Here is a 15648-nt window from a genome sequence, read left to right on the forward strand (position 1 = left end):
GGCATGTGTAGTAGTACATTGCACCCAATACGAACCAAAACTCGCAACATATGAAAACCCCCCCTCCACCCCCTTCCCTCAGCAACCCCCCAATCAGGTCGTGACATATCCCAGTAACATGTACGCAATGCGTGGAAATACCCCAACATTAACAACAAAGGGAGGCACCCCATGAGGCGTGGTGCGCTCGGCTAACACCCCCGTATACGCGGGGTGGCTACTATCAAACTTTAGTGGTCCTGGGTTCTGGCAGTGCCCCCACCCCGTAGTCCTCAAGGTCCGCAGCCAACCAGTGTCCCAGTGGGAGCGCGGAGACGGCAGCACAAGCTGGTGCACAATGGCGTCTCAGTAACTCACCCCCAATTAGTCAGTTCGGGAGGAGCAAACCTGTGCGAGAGTTCAATCCGGCTTTCAACTGTGACACAAAGAGTAAATTTGCAGCCTTGCAGGGTGAGCATGTCAGAGACCTCAGTCGTTGTCACTCAGGTGCTCCGAAGCTTCCTCGAGTCTTGGCGATTTTCTCCTGGCCCCAGCACAAATGTGTTTAGCGAATTTGAGGGCTGATTTGGCGTCAGTGAAGAAGTGAGAGGTGTTTTCGTGGTGGACCTTCAGCTTTGCCGGGTATAGGAGAGAGTAGGGCACGCCGGCTTGTAGTAGAACTTTCTTCGCTGGTAAGAATTCCTTCCGGGCCGCTTGCACCAGAGGGGTGAAATCTGGGTAGAAGGAGATGTGATTACCCTGATGCGTGATCTTACCCTTCTCTCTCGCCAAACGTAGAATGACGTCCCTATCTTGGTAGTTAAGTAATTTAGCCAGGATCGGACGCGGTGGGACTCCCACCGGGGGTTTCTTCCCCAGGGACCTGTGTGCCCTCTCCACCGTGAACACTGGGGACAAGTCCGGGTCGAACAGTTCATGCAGGAGGCTCGACACAAACGATTCCATCTTTCCCGTGTTTGTAGTCTCTGGAATGCCCGTAATGCGGATGTTGGATCTTCTGGAGCGCGCTTCCAAATCGTCCGACTTGGCGCGCAAATTGTCGAGTTCCCGCTCCAGCGTCGTGATGTGCCGCTTAGCCTGTTGCTGGAATTCGCAACATTCAGTTTGCCTATTTTCGAGACAGTCCAGTCTCTTCTCGTGGGTGTCCACCTTAGCCTTCACGGTTTCGAGTTGCGCCGTCAGGGTATCAAGTTTTGCATCTATGCTCTTCAGGCTGGTCCTCACCTCCATGATGAGGGCCCCAAAGTCTATGTCCGGGGCAGCACCCTGCGATGACGATGCGCCAACATCCGGCTCCATTGTCGCGTTCTTCGGTGGCTTTCTACTGTCAAAAGTCAGCTTAGGTTGTTTGGCGTCATTTTTCCCCATCTCAGCAGTCTAGAGATATCCACCGGCCAAGCAATGGGGCAGCACCCCTCTGTGCCACCGCTAGCAAGTGCCCCGTATGAACGTGACTGTCCAGGCGGTGCCAGTGCGCGCCAGGCGTGACTATTCACACGCGGCAAGTAGGGCCAGCCGCGTTAGTGACCTCTGTAGGTGCCCAGTGAGCTCAGCAAGCTTCAGCGTTTAACTAGGGCCGTCTCCGGATTCAAAGTGGCGGGCTCCCGCAGTGCAATGAGGGGTCCGCTCACACCACTAGAAAAGCGCAGCACCGGGGCTCAGGGGATTCAGGGCTGCAAGGTGCTTCTCCGTGCGTGCAGTTGTGTGTCCCGCCGAGCTGAAGATCAGCGGGAGGTCCCGGCGCTACTGCGGAACGGCAGGATCGACAGGGCTCCTCGTCCCTCCTTGGCACCCTCTCACCTCCTCTCCGGTCGTCGCCTTGATGTAGCTGGCGCAGGCCAACTTCTCCGATCTCCACCGGGCTCGACACTGGCCAGCGCCGCCTTCGGCGGCTGCAGGATCACTGCACCACGGCGCGGCTGTTCTGCCAAGCCGCGCCGGTCTCCGCTATCTCCCCGCAGCCTTCCGCCAGGGTAACACTCCGTCGGCAACAGTGGGGGTTTAACAGCGAGGTGCCCACGGCAAGTACCGCTCAATCAGCTGGGGCCTCTACAGCCGCGGCCCACAGTGTCTCGCGGCTTCCAGCGAGAGGCACTTCCGGCGCGGGTCAGGACCAGCCCGCCAGCCGGCAAAAAAGTAGTCCGTCTCCGCTTCGAAGGGGAACCGTCCCCGCGCTCCCAACTCGGGTCGGAGGATCACCAGGGTGTAGGTAGCAGAACCCGGGAGGTGTGGGGTTCCGCAGTCGCCAGGAACAGGATTATGCAAGGATCAATCGGAGTAGCCGGCGGAGCTCACTCAAAGAGCGGCCATCTCGCTGCTCGGCTAGCCACGCCCCCCCAAGAATGCATTACTTGATTTCAACTCTAGAATGATTTTTCATCTCTATTTTGCTCTTTGTCACTCTTTTTTCCCTTTTTCATTCAAAGCATTACTTTGAAAATCTTCACAATACCACGTTTTTTAGTTTTTCAATTTAAGATGACCCATTCTAATGTTCACAGAACAACACTTTTCTTTTTAAAATGTATTAAACATTTGCGTGATGAAAATTATTTTTACATGTAAGGACCAATAATAAAGTGCTGCTGAGATTTGAACTCAGGATTTCCTGTTTACGAGACAGGCGCTTTAACCACTTAGCCACAGCACCTACTTTAGTGATACAGAAGGGATCATTAATTTAGTATTGGTGATCAACTTCTGTGCCTGTGTTAAAGTGTCTTAATATGTATTCTAATGTTAAACAAGCAAGGATTCCTAATCTGTAAACAAGAATAGCTATGTTGTATTAAAAAAGAACACATTTTAAACTCAATCCCATATTTTGAATAGTTTATAAATAAGTGTTTTACATATATTCATCAATATTGCTCAAATCTAGGGTCATATTTCATCTGCCTCTTGCTCATTGAAATACCTTTTTGATTTTGCAATCACAGTATTGTTACTATAATATTGAAAACACTTTCAGTTTTTATTAGGTTTAAGATGATCTGTTCAACCGAAAGATAAATCAGACTTTTCTAATTTAATTGAATCGCAGGACGACTTAATGAAAATAATTTTTATTTAAGAATGAGGAAAGCAAGGCACTGCTGAGATTTGAACTCAGGATCTCCTGTTTACTAGACAGGCGCTTTAACCATCTAAGCCACAGCACCCTCTTGAAAATGCTTTAAGGAACAGTTTGCCATATCGTGTTCAAGAGAATCCTGAGTTTTTCACTTTCATAATCCTTTCTCAGTTCAGAAAACGCTCTACTCAACTACTTTAGACGAGGATACTGACCCTATTATTAAACACCTCATTGATATATTGCTTATCCTGTTCATAAATGTTTTAATTATGCCTTCTTTAAGAATGCATTACTTGATTTCAACTCTAGAATGATTTTTCATCTCTATTTTGCTCTTTGTCACTCTTTTTCCCTTTTTCATTCAAAGCATTACTTTGAAAATCTTCACAATAACACGTTGTTTTGTTTTTCAATTTAAGATGACCCATTCTAATGTTCACAGAACAACACTTTTCTTTTTAAAATGTATTAAACATTAGCGTGATGAAAATTATTTTTACATGTAAGGACCAATAATAAGGTGCTGCTGAGATTTGAACTCAGGATTTCCTGGTTACGAGACAGGCGCTTTAACCACGTAGCCACAGCACCTATTTTAGTGATACAGAAGGAATCATTAATTTAGTATTGGTGATCAAATACTGTGCCTGTGTTAAAGTGTCTTAATATGTATTCTAATGTTAAACAAGCAAGGATTCCTAATCTGTAAACAAGAATAGCTATGTTGTATTACAAAAGAACACATTTTAAACTCAATCCCATATTTTGAATAGTTCATAAATAAGAGTTTTACATATATTCATCAATATTGCTCAAATCTAGGGTTATATTTCATCTGCCTCTTGCTCATTGAAATACCTTTTTGATTTTGCAATCACAGTATTGTTAATATAATATTGAAAACACTTTCAGTTTTTATTAGGTTTAAGATGATCTGTTCAACCGAAAGATAAATCAGACTTTTCTAATTGAATTGAATCGAAGGACGACTTAATGAAAATAGTTTTTTATTTAAGAATAAGGAAAGCAAGGCACTGCTGAGATTTGAACTCAGGATCTCCTGTTTACTAGACAGGCACTTTAACCAGCTAAGCCACAGCACCCTCTTGAAAATGCTTTAAGGAACAGTTTGCCATATGGTGTTCAAGAGAATCCTGAGTTTTTCACTTTCATAATCATTTCTCAGTTCAGAAAACGCTCTACTCAACAACTTTAGACGAGGATACTGATCCTATTCATAAACACCTCATTGATATATTGCTTATCTTGTTCATAAATGTTTTAATCATGCCTTCTTTAAGAATGCATTACTTGATTTCAACTCTAGAATGATTTTTCATCTCTATTTTGCTCTTTGTCACTCTTTTTCCCTTTTTCATTCAAAGCATTACTTTGAAAATCTTCACAATAACACGTTGTTTTGTTTTTCAATTTAAGATGACCCATTCTAATGTTCACAGAACAACACTTTTCTTTTTAAAATGTATTAAACATTAGCGTGATGAAAATTATTTTTACATGTAAGGACCAATAATAAGGTGCTGCTGAGATTTGAACTCAGGATTTCCTGGTTACGAGACAGGCGCTTTAACCACTTAGCCACAGCACCTATTTTAGTGATACAGAAGGAATCATTAATTTAGTATTGGTGATCAAATACTGTGCCTGTGTTAAAGTGTCTTAATATGTATTCTAATGTTAAACAAGCAAGGATTCCTAATCTGTAAACAAGAATAGCTATGTTGTATTACAAAAGAACACATTTTAAACTCAATCCCATATTTTGAATAGTTCATAAATAAGAGTTTTACATATATTCATCAATATTGCTCAAATCTAGGGTTATATTTCATCTGCCTCTTGCTCATTGAAATACCTTTTTGATTTTGCAATCACAGTATTGTTACTGTAATATTGAAAACACTTTCAGTTTTTATTAGGTTTAAGATGATCTGTTCAACCGAAAGATAAATCAGACTTTTCTAATTGAATTGAATCGCAGGACGACTTAATGAAAATAGTTTTTTATTTAAGAATAAGGAAAGCAAGGCACTGCTGAGATTTGAACTCAGGATCTCCTGTTTACTAGACAGGCGCTTTAACCAGCTAAGCCACAGCACCCTCTTGAAAATGCTTTAAGGACCAGTTTGCCATATGGTGTTCAAGAGAATCCTGAGTTTTTCACTTTCATAATCATTTCTCAGTTCAGAAAACGCTCTACTCAACAACTTTAGACGAGGATACTGATCCTATTCATAAACACCTCATTGATATATTGCTTATCTTGTTCATAAATGTTTTAATCATGCCTTCTTTAAGAATGCATTACTTGAATTCAACTCTAGAATGATTTTTTATCTCTATTTTGCTCTTTGTCACTTTTTTTTCCCTTTTTCATTCAAAGCATTACTTTGAAAATCTTCACAATACCACGTTTTTTTGTTTTTCAATTTAAGATGACTCATTCTAATGTTCACAGAACAACACTTTTCTTTTTAAAATGTATTAAACATTTGCGTGATGAAAATTATTTTTACATGTAAGGACCAATAATAAGGTGCTGCTGAGATTTGAACTCAGGATTTCCTGTTTACGAGACAGGCGCTTTAACCACTTAGCCACAGCACCTATTTTAGTGATACAGAAGGGATCATTAATTTAGTATTGGTGATCAAATTCTGTGCCTGTGTTAAAGTTTCTTAATATGTATTCTAATGTTAAACAAGCAAGGATTTCTAATCTGTAAACAAGAATAGCTATGTTGTATTACAAAAGAACACATTTTAAACTCAATCCCATATTTTGAATAGTTCATAAATAAGTGTTTTACATATATTCATCAATATTGCTCAAATCTAGGGTTATATTTCATCTGCCTCTTGCTCATTGAAATACCTTTTTGATTTTTGCAATCACAGTATTGTTACTATAATATTGAAAACAATTTCAGTTTTTATTAGGTTTAAGATGATCTGTTCAACCGAAAGATAAATCAGACTTTGCTAATTGAATTGAATCGCAGGACGACTTAATGAAAATAGTTTTTTATTTAAGAATGAGGAAAGCAAGGCACTGCTGAGATTTGAACTCAGGATCTCCTGTTTACTAGACAGGCGCTTTAACCAGCTAAGCCACAACACCCTCTTGAAAATGCTCTAAGGAACAGTTTGCCATATGGTGTTCAAGAGAATCCTGAGTTTTTCACTTTCATAATCATTTCTCAGTTCAGAAAACGCTCTACTCAACTACTTTAGACGAGGATACTGATTCTATTCATAAATACCTCATTGATATATTGCTTATCTTGTTCATAAATGTTTTAATCATGCCTTCTTTAAGAATGCATTACTTGAATTCAACTCTAGAATGATTTTTTATCTCTATTTTGCTCTTTGTCACTCTTTTTTCCCTTTTTCATTCAAAGCATTACTTTGAAAATCTTCACAATACCACGTTTTTTTGTTTTTCAATTTAAGATGACCCATTCTAATGTTCACAGAACAACACTTTTCTTTTTAAAATGTATTAAACATTTGCGTGATGAAAATTATTTTCACATGTAAGGACCAATAATAAGGTGCTGCCGAGATTTGAACTCAGGATTTCCTGTTTACGAGACAGGCGCTTTAACCACTTAGCCACAGCACCTACTTAAGTGATATAGAAGGGATTATTAATTTAGGATTGGTGATCAAATTCTGTGCCTGTGTTAAAGTGTCTTAATATGTATTCTAATGTTAAACAAGCAAGGATTCCTAATCTGTAAACAAGAATTGCTACGTTGTATTAAAAAAGAACACATTTTGAACTCAATCCCATATTTTGAATAGTTCATAAATAAGTGTTTTACATATATTCATCAATATTGCTCAAATATAGGGTTATATTTCATCTGCCTCTTGCTCATTGAAATACCTTTTTGATTTTGCAATCACAGTATTGTTACTATAATATTGAAAACACTTTCAGTTTTTATTAGGTTTAAGATGATCTGTTCAACCGAAAGATAAATCAGACTTTTCTAATTGAATTGAATCGCAGGACGACTTAATGAAAATAGTTTTTTATTTAAGAATAAGGAAAGCAAGGCACTGCTGAGATTTGAACTCAGGATCTCCTGTTTACTAGACAGGCGCTTTAACCAGCTAAGCCACAGCACCCTCTTGAAAATGCTTTAAGGAACAGTTTGCCATATGGTGTTCAAGAGAATCCTGAGTTTTTCACTTTCATAATCATTTCTCAGTTCAGAAAACGCTCTACTCAACAACTTTAGATGAGGATACTGATCCTATTCATAAACACCTCATTGATATATTGCTTATCTTGTTCATAAATGTTTTAATCATGCCTTCTTTAAGAATGCATTACTTGAATTCAACTCTAGAATGATTTTTTATCTCCATTTTGCTCTTTGTCACTTTTTTTTCCCTTTTTCATTCAAAGCATTACTTTGAAAATCTTCACAATACCACGTTTTTTTGTTTTTCAATTTAAGATGACCCATTCTAATGTTCACAGAACAACACTTTTCTTTTTAAAATGTATTAAACATTTGCGTGATGAAAATTATTTTTACATGTAAGGACCAATAATAAGGTGCTGCTGAGATTTGAACTCAGGATTTCCTGTTTACGAGACAGGCGCTTTAACCACTTAGCCACAGCACCTATTTTAGTGATACAGAAGGGATCATTAATTTAGTATTGGTGATCAAATTCTGTGCCTGTGTTAAAGTTTCTTAATATGTATTCTAATGTTAAACAAGCAAGGATTTCTAATCTGTAAACAAGAATAGCTATGTTGTATTACAAAAGAACACATTTTAAACTCAATCCCATATTTTGATTAGTTCATAAATAAGTGTTTTACATATATTCATCAATATTGCTCAAATCTAGGGTTATATTTCATCTGCCTCTTGCTCATTGAAATACCTTTTTGATTTTTGCAATCACAGTATTGTTACTATAATATTGAAAACAATTTCAGTTTTTATTAGGTTTAAGATGATCTGTTCAACCGAAAGATAAATCAGACTTTGCTAATTGAATTGAATCGCAGGACGACTTAATGAAAATAGTTTTTTATTTAAGAATGAGGAAAGCAAGGCACTGCTGAGATTTGAACTCAGGATCTCCTGTTTACTAGACAGGCGCTTTAACCAGCTAAGCCACAACACCCTCTTGAAAATGCTCTAAGGAACCGTTTGCCATATGGTGTTCAAGAGAATCCTGAGTTTTTCACTTTCATAATCATTTCTCAGTTCAGAAAACGCTCTAACTCAACTACTTTAGACGAGGATACTGATTCTATTCATAAATACCTCATTGATATATTGCTTATCTTGTTCATAAATGTTTTAATCATGCCTTCTTTAAGAATGCATTACTTGAATTCAACTCTAGAATGATTTTTTATCTCTATTTTGCTCTTTGTCACTCTTTTTTCCCTTTTTCATTCAAAGCATTACTTTGAAAATCTTCACAATACCACGTTTTTTTGTTTTTCAATTTAAGATGACCCATTCTAATGTTCACAGAACAACACTTTTCTTTTTAAAATGTATTAAACATTTGCGTGATGAAAATTATTTTCACATGTAAGGACCAATAATAAGGTGCTGCTGAGATTTGAACTCAGGATTTCCTGTTTACGAGACAGGCGCTTTAACCACTTAGCCACAGCACCTACTTTAGTGATATAGAAGGGATTATTAATTTAGGATTGGTGATCAAATTCTGTGCCTGTGTTAAAGTGTCTTAATATGTATTCTAATGTTAAACAAGCAAGGATTCCTAATCTGTAAACAAGAATTGCTACGTTGTATTAAAAAAGAACACATTTTGAACTCAATCCCATATTTTGAATAGTTCATAAATAAGTGTTTTACATATATTCATCAATATTGCTCAAATATAGGGTTATATTTCATCTGCCTCTTGCTCATTGAAATACCTTTTTGATTTTGCAATCACAGTATTGTTACTATAATATTGAAAACACTTTCAGTTTTTATTAGGTTTAAGATGATCTGTTCAACCGAAAGATAAATCAAACTTTTCTAATTTAATTGAATCGCAGGATGAATTAATGAAAATAGTTTTTTATTTAAGAATGAGGAAAGCAAGGCACTGCTGAGATTTGAACTCAGGATCTCCTGTTTACTAGACAGGCACTTTAACCAGCTAAGCCACAGCACCCTCTTGAAAATGCTTTAAGGAACAGTTTGCCATATGGTGTTCAAGAGAATCCTGAGTTTTTCACTTTCATAATCATTTCTCAGTTCAGAAAACGCTCTACTCAACTACTTTAGACGAGGATACTGATCCTATTGATAAACACCTCATTGATATATTGCTTATCCTGTTCATAAATGTTTTAATTATGCCTTCTTTAAGAATGCATTACTTGATTTCAACTCTAGAATGATTTTTTATCTCTATTTTGCTCTTTGTCACTCTTTTTTCCCTTTTTCATTCAAAGCATTACTTTGAAAATCTTCACAATACCATGTTTTTTTGTTTTTCAATTTAAGATGACCCATTCTAATGTTCACAGAACAACACTTTTCTTTTTAAAATGTATTAAACATTTGCGTGATGAAAATTATTTTTACATGTAAGGACCAATAATAAGGTGCTGCTGAGATTTGAACTCAGGATTTCCTGTTTACGAGACAGGGGCTTTAACCACTTAGCCACAGCACCTATTTTAGTGATACAGAAGGGATCATTAATTTAGTATTGGTGATCAAATTCTGTGCCTGTGTTAAAGTGTCCTAATAAGTTTTCTAATGTTAAACAAGCAAGGATTCCTAATCTGTAAACAAGAATAGCTATGTTGTATTAAAAAAGAACAAAATTTAAATTCAATCCCATATGTTGAATAGTTCATAAATAAGTGTTTTACATATATTAATCAATATTGCTCAAATCTAGGGTTATATTTCATCTGCCTCTTGCTCATTGAAATACCTTTTTGATTTTTGCAATCACAGTATTGTTACTATAATATTGAAAACACTTTCAGTTTTTAATAGGTTTAAGATGATCTGTTCAACCGAAAAATAAATCAGACTTTTCTAATTTAATTGAATCGCAGGACGAATTAATGAAAATAGTTTTTTATTTAAGAATGAGGAAAGCAAGGCAATGCTGAGATTTGAACTCAGGTGTCCTGTTTACTAGACAGGCGCTTTAACCAGCTAAGCCACTGCACCCTCTTGAAAATGCTTTAAGGAACAGTTTGCCATATGGTGTTCAAGAGAAACCTGAGTTTTTCACTTTCATAATCATTTCTCAGTTCAGAAAACGCACTACTCAAATAGTTTAGACGAGGATACTGATCCTATTCATAAACACCTCATTGATATATTGCTTATCCTGTTCATAAATGTTTTAATTATGCCTTCTTTAAGAATGCATTACTTGATTTCAACTCTAGAATGATTTTTCATCTCTATTTTGCTCTTTGTCACTCTTTTTTCCCTGTTTCATTCAAAGCATTACTTTGAAAATCTTCACAATACCACGTTTTTTTGTTTTTCAATTTAAGATGACCCATTCTAATGTTCACAGAACAACACTTTTCTTTTTAAAATGTATTAAACATTTGCGTGATGAAAATTATTTTTACATGTAAGGACCAATAATAAGGTGCTGCTGAGATTTGAACTCAGGATTTCCTGTTTACGAGACAGGCACTTTAACCACTTAGCCACAGCATCTACTTTAGTGATACTGAAGGGATCATTAATTTAGTATTGGTGATCAACTTCTGTGCCTGTGTTAAAGTGTCTTAATATGTATTCTAATGTTAAACAAGCAAGGATTCCTAATCTGTAAACAAGAATAGCTATGTTGTATTAAAAAAGAACACATTTTAAACTCAATCCCATATTTTGAATAGTTTATAAATAAGTGTTTTACATATATTCATCAATATTGCTCAAATCTAGGGTCATATTTCATCTGCCTCTTGCTCATTGAAATACCTTTTTGATTTTGCAATCACAGTATTGTTACTATAATATTGAAAACACTTTCAGTTTTTATTAGGTTTAAGATGATCTGTTCAACCGAAAGATAAATCAGACTTTTCTAATTTAATTGAATCGCAGGATGACTTAATGAAAATAATTTTTTATTTAAGAATGAGGAAAGCAAGGCACTGCTGAGATTTGAACTCAGGATCTCCTGTTCACTAGATAGGCGCTTTATCCAGGTAAGCCACAGCACCCTCTTGAAAATGTTTTAAGGAACAGTTTGCCATATGGTGTTCAAGAGAAACCTGAGTTTTTCACTTTCATAATCATTTCTCAGTTCAGAAAACGCACTACTCAAATAGTTTAGACGAGGATACTGATCCTATTCATAAACACCTCATTGATATATTGCTTATCCTGTTCATAAATGTTTTAATTATGCCTTCTTTAAGAATGCATTACTTGAATTCAACTCTAGAATGATTTTTTATCTCGATTTTGCTCTTTGTCACTCTTTTTTCCCTTTTTCATTCAAAGCATTACTTTGAAAATCTTCACAATACCACGTTTTTTTGTTTTTCAATTTAAGATGACCCATTCTAATGTTCACAGAACAACACTTTTCTTTTTAAAATATATTAAACATTTGCGTGCTGAAAATTATTTTTACATGTAAGGACCAATAATAAGGTGCTGCTGAGATTTGAACGCAGGATTTCTTGTTTATGAGACAGGCGCTTTAACCACTTAGCCACAGCAGCTCTTTTAGTGCTACAGAAGGGATCATTAATTTAGTATTGGTGATCAAATTCTGTGCCTGTGTTAAAGTGTCTTAATATGTATTCTAATGTTAAACAAGCAAGGATTCCTAATCTGTAAACAAGAATAGCTATGTTGTATTACAAAAGAACACATTTTAAACTCAATCCCATATTTTGAATAGTTCACAAATAAGTGTTTTACATATATTCATCAATATTGCTCAAATCTGGGGTTATATTTCATCTGCCTCTTACTCATTGAAATACCTTTTTGATATTGCAATCACAGTATTGTTACTATAATATTGAAAACACATTCAGTTTTTATTAGGTTTAAGATGATCTGTTCAACCGAAAGATAAATCAGACTTTTCTAATTGAATTGAATCGCAGGACGACTTAATGAAAATAGTTTTTTATATAAGAATGAGGAAAGCAAGGCACTGCTGAGAGTTGAACTCAGGATCTCCTGTTTACTAGACAGGCGCTTTAACCAGCTAAGCCACAGCACCCTCTTGAAAATGCTTTAAGGAACAGTTTGCCATATGGTGTTCAAGAGAATCCTGAGTTTTTCACTTTCATAATCATTTCTCAGTTCAGAAAACGCTCTACTCAACTACTTTAGACGAGGATACTGATCCTATTCATAAACACCTCATTTATATATTGCTTATCTTGTTCATAAATGTTTTAATCATGCCTTCTTTAAGAATGCATTACTTGAATTCAACTCTAGAATGATTTTTTATCTCTATTTTGCTCTTTGTCACTCTTTTTTCCCTTTTTCATTCAAAACATTACTTTGAAAATCTTCACAACACCACGTTTTTTTGTTTTTCAATTTAAGATGACGCATTCTAATGTTCACAGAACAACACTTTTCTTTTTAAAATGTATTAAACATTTGCGTGATGAAAATTATTTTTACATGTAAGGACCAATAATAAGGTGCTGCTGAGATTTGAACTCAGGATTTCATGTTTACGAGACAGGCGCTTTAACCACTTGGCCACAGCATCTACTTTAGTGCTACAGAAGGGATCATTAATTTGGTATTGGTGATCAACTTCTGTGCCTGTGTTAAAGTGTCTTAATATGTATTCTAATGTTAAACAAGCAAGGATTCCTAATCTGTAAACAAGAATAGCTATGTTGTATTAAAAAAGAACACATTTTAAACTCAATCCCATATTTTGAATAGTTTATAAATAAGTGTTTTACATTTATTCATCAATATTGCTCAATCTAGGGTCATATTTCATCTGCCTCTTGCTCATTGAAATACCTTTTTGATTTTGCAATCACAGTATTGTTACTATAATATTGAAAACACTTTCAGTTTTTATTAGGTTTAAGATGATTTGTTCAACCGATAGATAAATCAGACTTTTCTAATTTAATTGAATCGCAGGACGATTTAATGAAAATAGTTTTTTATTTAAGAATGAGGAAAGCAAGGCACTGCTGAGATTTGAACTCAGGATCTCCTGTTTACTAGACAGGCGCTTTAACCAGCTAAGCCACAGCACCCTCTTGAAAATGCTTTAAGGAACAGTTTGCCATATGGTGTTCAAGAGAAACCTGAGTTTTTCACTTTCATAATCATTTCTCAGTTCAGAAAACGCTCTACTCAACAACTTTAGACGAGGATACTGATCCTATTCATAAACACCTCATTGATATATTGCTTATCTTGTTCATAAATGTTTTAATCATGCCTTCTTTAAGAATGCATTACTTGAATTCAACTCTAGAATGATTTTTTATCTCTATTTTGCTCTTTGTCACTTTTTTTTCCCTTTTTCATTCAAAGCATTACTTTGAAAATCTTCACAATACCACGTTTTTTTGTTTTTCAATTTAAGATGACCCATTCTAATGTTCACAGAACAACACTTTTCTTTTTAAAATGTATTAAACATTTGCGTGATGAAAATTATTTTTACATGTAAGGACCAATAATAAGGTGCTGCTGAGATTTGAACTCAGGATTTCCTGTTTACGAGACAGGCGCTTTAACCACTTAGCCACAGCACCTATTTTAGTGATACAGAAGGGATCATTAATTTAGTATTGGTGATCAAATTCTGTGCCTGTGTTAAAGTTTCTTAATATGTATTCTAATGTTAAACAAGCAAGGATTTCTAATCTGTAAACAAGAATAGCTATGTTGTATTACAAAAGAACACATTTTAAACTCAATCCCATATTTTGAATAGTTCATAAATAAGTGTTTTACATATATTCATCAATATTGCTCAAATCTAGGGTTATATTTCATCTGCCTCTTGCTCATTGAAATACCTTTTTGATTTTTGCAATCACAGTATTGTTACTATAATATTGAAAACAATTTCAGTTTTTATTAGGTTTAAGATGATCTGTTCAACCGAAAGATAAATCAGACTTTGCTAATTGAATTGAATCGCAGGACGACTTAATGAAAATAGTTTTTTATTTAAGAATGAGGAAAGCAAGGCACTGCTGAGATTTGAACTCAGGATCTCCTGTTTACTAGACAGGCGCTTTAACCAGCTAAGCCACAACACCCTCTTGAAAATGCTCTAAGGAACCGTTTGCCATATGGTGTTCAAGAGAATCCTGAGTTTTTCACTTTCATAATCATTTCTCAGTTCAGAAAACGCTCTACTCAACTACTTTAGACGAGGATACTGATTCTATTCATAAATACCTCATTGATATATTGCTTATCTTGTTCATAAATGTTTTAATCATGCCTTCTTTAAGAATGCATTACTTGAATTCAACTCTAGAATGATTTTTTATCTCTATTTTGCTCTTTGTCACTCTTTTTTCCCTTTTTCATTCAAAGCATTACTTTGAAAATCTTCACAATACCACGTTTTTTTGTTTTTCAATTTAAGATTACCCATTCTAATGTTCACAGAACAACACTTTTCTTTTTAAAATGTATTAAACATTTGCGTGATGAAAATTATTTTCACATGTAAGGACCAATAATAAGGTGCTGCCGAGATTTGAACTCAGGATTTCCTGTTTACGAGACAGGCGCTTTAACCACTTAGCCACAGCACCTACTTAAGTGATATAGAAGGGATTATTAATTTAGGATTGGTGATCAAATTCTGTGCCTGTGTTAAAGTGTCTTAATATGTATTCTAATGTTAAACAAGCAAGGATTCCTAATCTGTAAACAAGAATTGCTACGTTGTATTAAAAAAGAACACATTTTGAACTCAATCCCATATTTTGAATAGTTCATAAATAAGTGTTTTACATATATTCATCAATATTGCTCAAATATAGGGTTATATTTCATCTGCCTCTTGCTCATTGAAATACCTTTTTGATTTTGCAATCACAGTATTGTTACTATAATATTGAAAACACTTTCAGTTTTTATTAGGTTTAAGATGATCTGTTCAACCGAAAGATAAATCAGACTTTTCTAATTGAATTGAATCGCAGGACGACTTAATGAAAATAGTTTTTTATTTAAGAATAAGGAAAGCAAGGCACTGCTGAGATTTGAACTCAGGATCTCCTGTTTACTAGACAGGCGCTTTAACCAGCTAAGCCACAACACCCTCTTGAAAATGCTCTAAGGAACCGTTTGCCATATGGTGTTCAAGAGAATCCTGAGTTTTTCACTTTCATAATCATTTCTCAGTTCAGAAAACGCTCTACTCAACTACTTTAGACGAGGATACTGATTCTATTCATAAATACCTCATTGATATATTGCTTATCTTGTTCATAAATGTTTTAATCATGCCTTCTTTAAGAATGCATTACTTGAATTCAACTCTAGAATGATTTTTTATCTCTATTTTGCTCTTTGTCAC

At 35.7% G+C, this 15648-nt stretch overlaps 20 non-coding genes across 20 annotated transcripts; all 20 read right to left on the minus strand.

Moving 5' to 3' along the window:
- Positions 1–2577: 2577 nt before the first annotated feature.
- Positions 2578–2650, minus strand: TRNAT-CGU (transfer RNA threonine (anticodon CGU)). The gene has a single exon. It is a non-coding gene; the product is annotated as a tRNA-Thr (tRNA).
- A 437-nt stretch (positions 2651–3087) lies between these two features.
- Positions 3088–3161, minus strand: TRNAT-AGU (transfer RNA threonine (anticodon AGU)). Its single transcript has one exon. It is a non-coding gene; the product is annotated as a tRNA-Thr (tRNA).
- A 944-nt stretch (positions 3162–4105) lies between these two features.
- TRNAT-AGU (transfer RNA threonine (anticodon AGU)) lies at positions 4106–4179 on the minus strand. Its single transcript has one exon. It is a non-coding gene; the product is annotated as a tRNA-Thr (tRNA).
- Positions 4180–4612: 433 nt separating this feature from the next.
- TRNAT-CGU (transfer RNA threonine (anticodon CGU)) lies at positions 4613–4685 on the minus strand. Its single transcript has one exon. It is a non-coding gene; the product is annotated as a tRNA-Thr (tRNA).
- Positions 4686–5123: 438 nt separating this feature from the next.
- On the minus strand, positions 5124–5197 carry TRNAT-AGU (transfer RNA threonine (anticodon AGU)). The gene has a single exon. It is a non-coding gene; the product is annotated as a tRNA-Thr (tRNA).
- Positions 5198–5631: 434 nt separating this feature from the next.
- On the minus strand, positions 5632–5704 carry TRNAT-CGU (transfer RNA threonine (anticodon CGU)). The gene has a single exon. It is a non-coding gene; the product is annotated as a tRNA-Thr (tRNA).
- Positions 5705–6143: 439 nt separating this feature from the next.
- TRNAT-AGU (transfer RNA threonine (anticodon AGU)) lies at positions 6144–6217 on the minus strand. Its single transcript has one exon. It is a non-coding gene; the product is annotated as a tRNA-Thr (tRNA).
- A 434-nt stretch (positions 6218–6651) lies between these two features.
- On the minus strand, positions 6652–6724 carry TRNAT-CGU (transfer RNA threonine (anticodon CGU)). Its single transcript has one exon. It is a non-coding gene; the product is annotated as a tRNA-Thr (tRNA).
- Positions 6725–7162: 438 nt separating this feature from the next.
- TRNAT-AGU (transfer RNA threonine (anticodon AGU)) lies at positions 7163–7236 on the minus strand. The gene has a single exon. It is a non-coding gene; the product is annotated as a tRNA-Thr (tRNA).
- A 434-nt stretch (positions 7237–7670) lies between these two features.
- TRNAT-CGU (transfer RNA threonine (anticodon CGU)) lies at positions 7671–7743 on the minus strand. Its single transcript has one exon. It is a non-coding gene; the product is annotated as a tRNA-Thr (tRNA).
- A 439-nt stretch (positions 7744–8182) lies between these two features.
- Positions 8183–8256, minus strand: TRNAT-AGU (transfer RNA threonine (anticodon AGU)). The gene has a single exon. It is a non-coding gene; the product is annotated as a tRNA-Thr (tRNA).
- A 435-nt stretch (positions 8257–8691) lies between these two features.
- TRNAT-CGU (transfer RNA threonine (anticodon CGU)) lies at positions 8692–8764 on the minus strand. Its single transcript has one exon. It is a non-coding gene; the product is annotated as a tRNA-Thr (tRNA).
- Positions 8765–9202: 438 nt separating this feature from the next.
- TRNAT-AGU (transfer RNA threonine (anticodon AGU)) lies at positions 9203–9276 on the minus strand. Its single transcript has one exon. It is a non-coding gene; the product is annotated as a tRNA-Thr (tRNA).
- A 434-nt stretch (positions 9277–9710) lies between these two features.
- TRNAT-CGU (transfer RNA threonine (anticodon CGU)) lies at positions 9711–9783 on the minus strand. The gene has a single exon. It is a non-coding gene; the product is annotated as a tRNA-Thr (tRNA).
- Positions 9784–12259: 2476 nt separating this feature from the next.
- TRNAT-AGU (transfer RNA threonine (anticodon AGU)) lies at positions 12260–12333 on the minus strand. The gene has a single exon. It is a non-coding gene; the product is annotated as a tRNA-Thr (tRNA).
- Positions 12334–13277: 944 nt separating this feature from the next.
- Positions 13278–13351, minus strand: TRNAT-AGU (transfer RNA threonine (anticodon AGU)). The gene has a single exon. It is a non-coding gene; the product is annotated as a tRNA-Thr (tRNA).
- Positions 13352–13785: 434 nt separating this feature from the next.
- On the minus strand, positions 13786–13858 carry TRNAT-CGU (transfer RNA threonine (anticodon CGU)). Its single transcript has one exon. It is a non-coding gene; the product is annotated as a tRNA-Thr (tRNA).
- A 439-nt stretch (positions 13859–14297) lies between these two features.
- Positions 14298–14371, minus strand: TRNAT-AGU (transfer RNA threonine (anticodon AGU)). The gene has a single exon. It is a non-coding gene; the product is annotated as a tRNA-Thr (tRNA).
- Positions 14372–14805: 434 nt separating this feature from the next.
- On the minus strand, positions 14806–14878 carry TRNAT-CGU (transfer RNA threonine (anticodon CGU)). Its single transcript has one exon. It is a non-coding gene; the product is annotated as a tRNA-Thr (tRNA).
- Positions 14879–15316: 438 nt separating this feature from the next.
- Positions 15317–15390, minus strand: TRNAT-AGU (transfer RNA threonine (anticodon AGU)). The gene has a single exon. It is a non-coding gene; the product is annotated as a tRNA-Thr (tRNA).
- Between the last annotated feature and the right edge of the window lie 258 nt (positions 15391–15648).

The sequence above is a fragment of the Triturus cristatus genome, chromosome 8 (assembly GCF_964204655.1).
Source record: "Triturus cristatus chromosome 8, aTriCri1.1, whole genome shotgun sequence".
In the NCBI taxonomy this organism is placed as follows: Eukaryota; Metazoa; Chordata; class Amphibia; order Caudata; family Salamandridae; genus Triturus; species Triturus cristatus.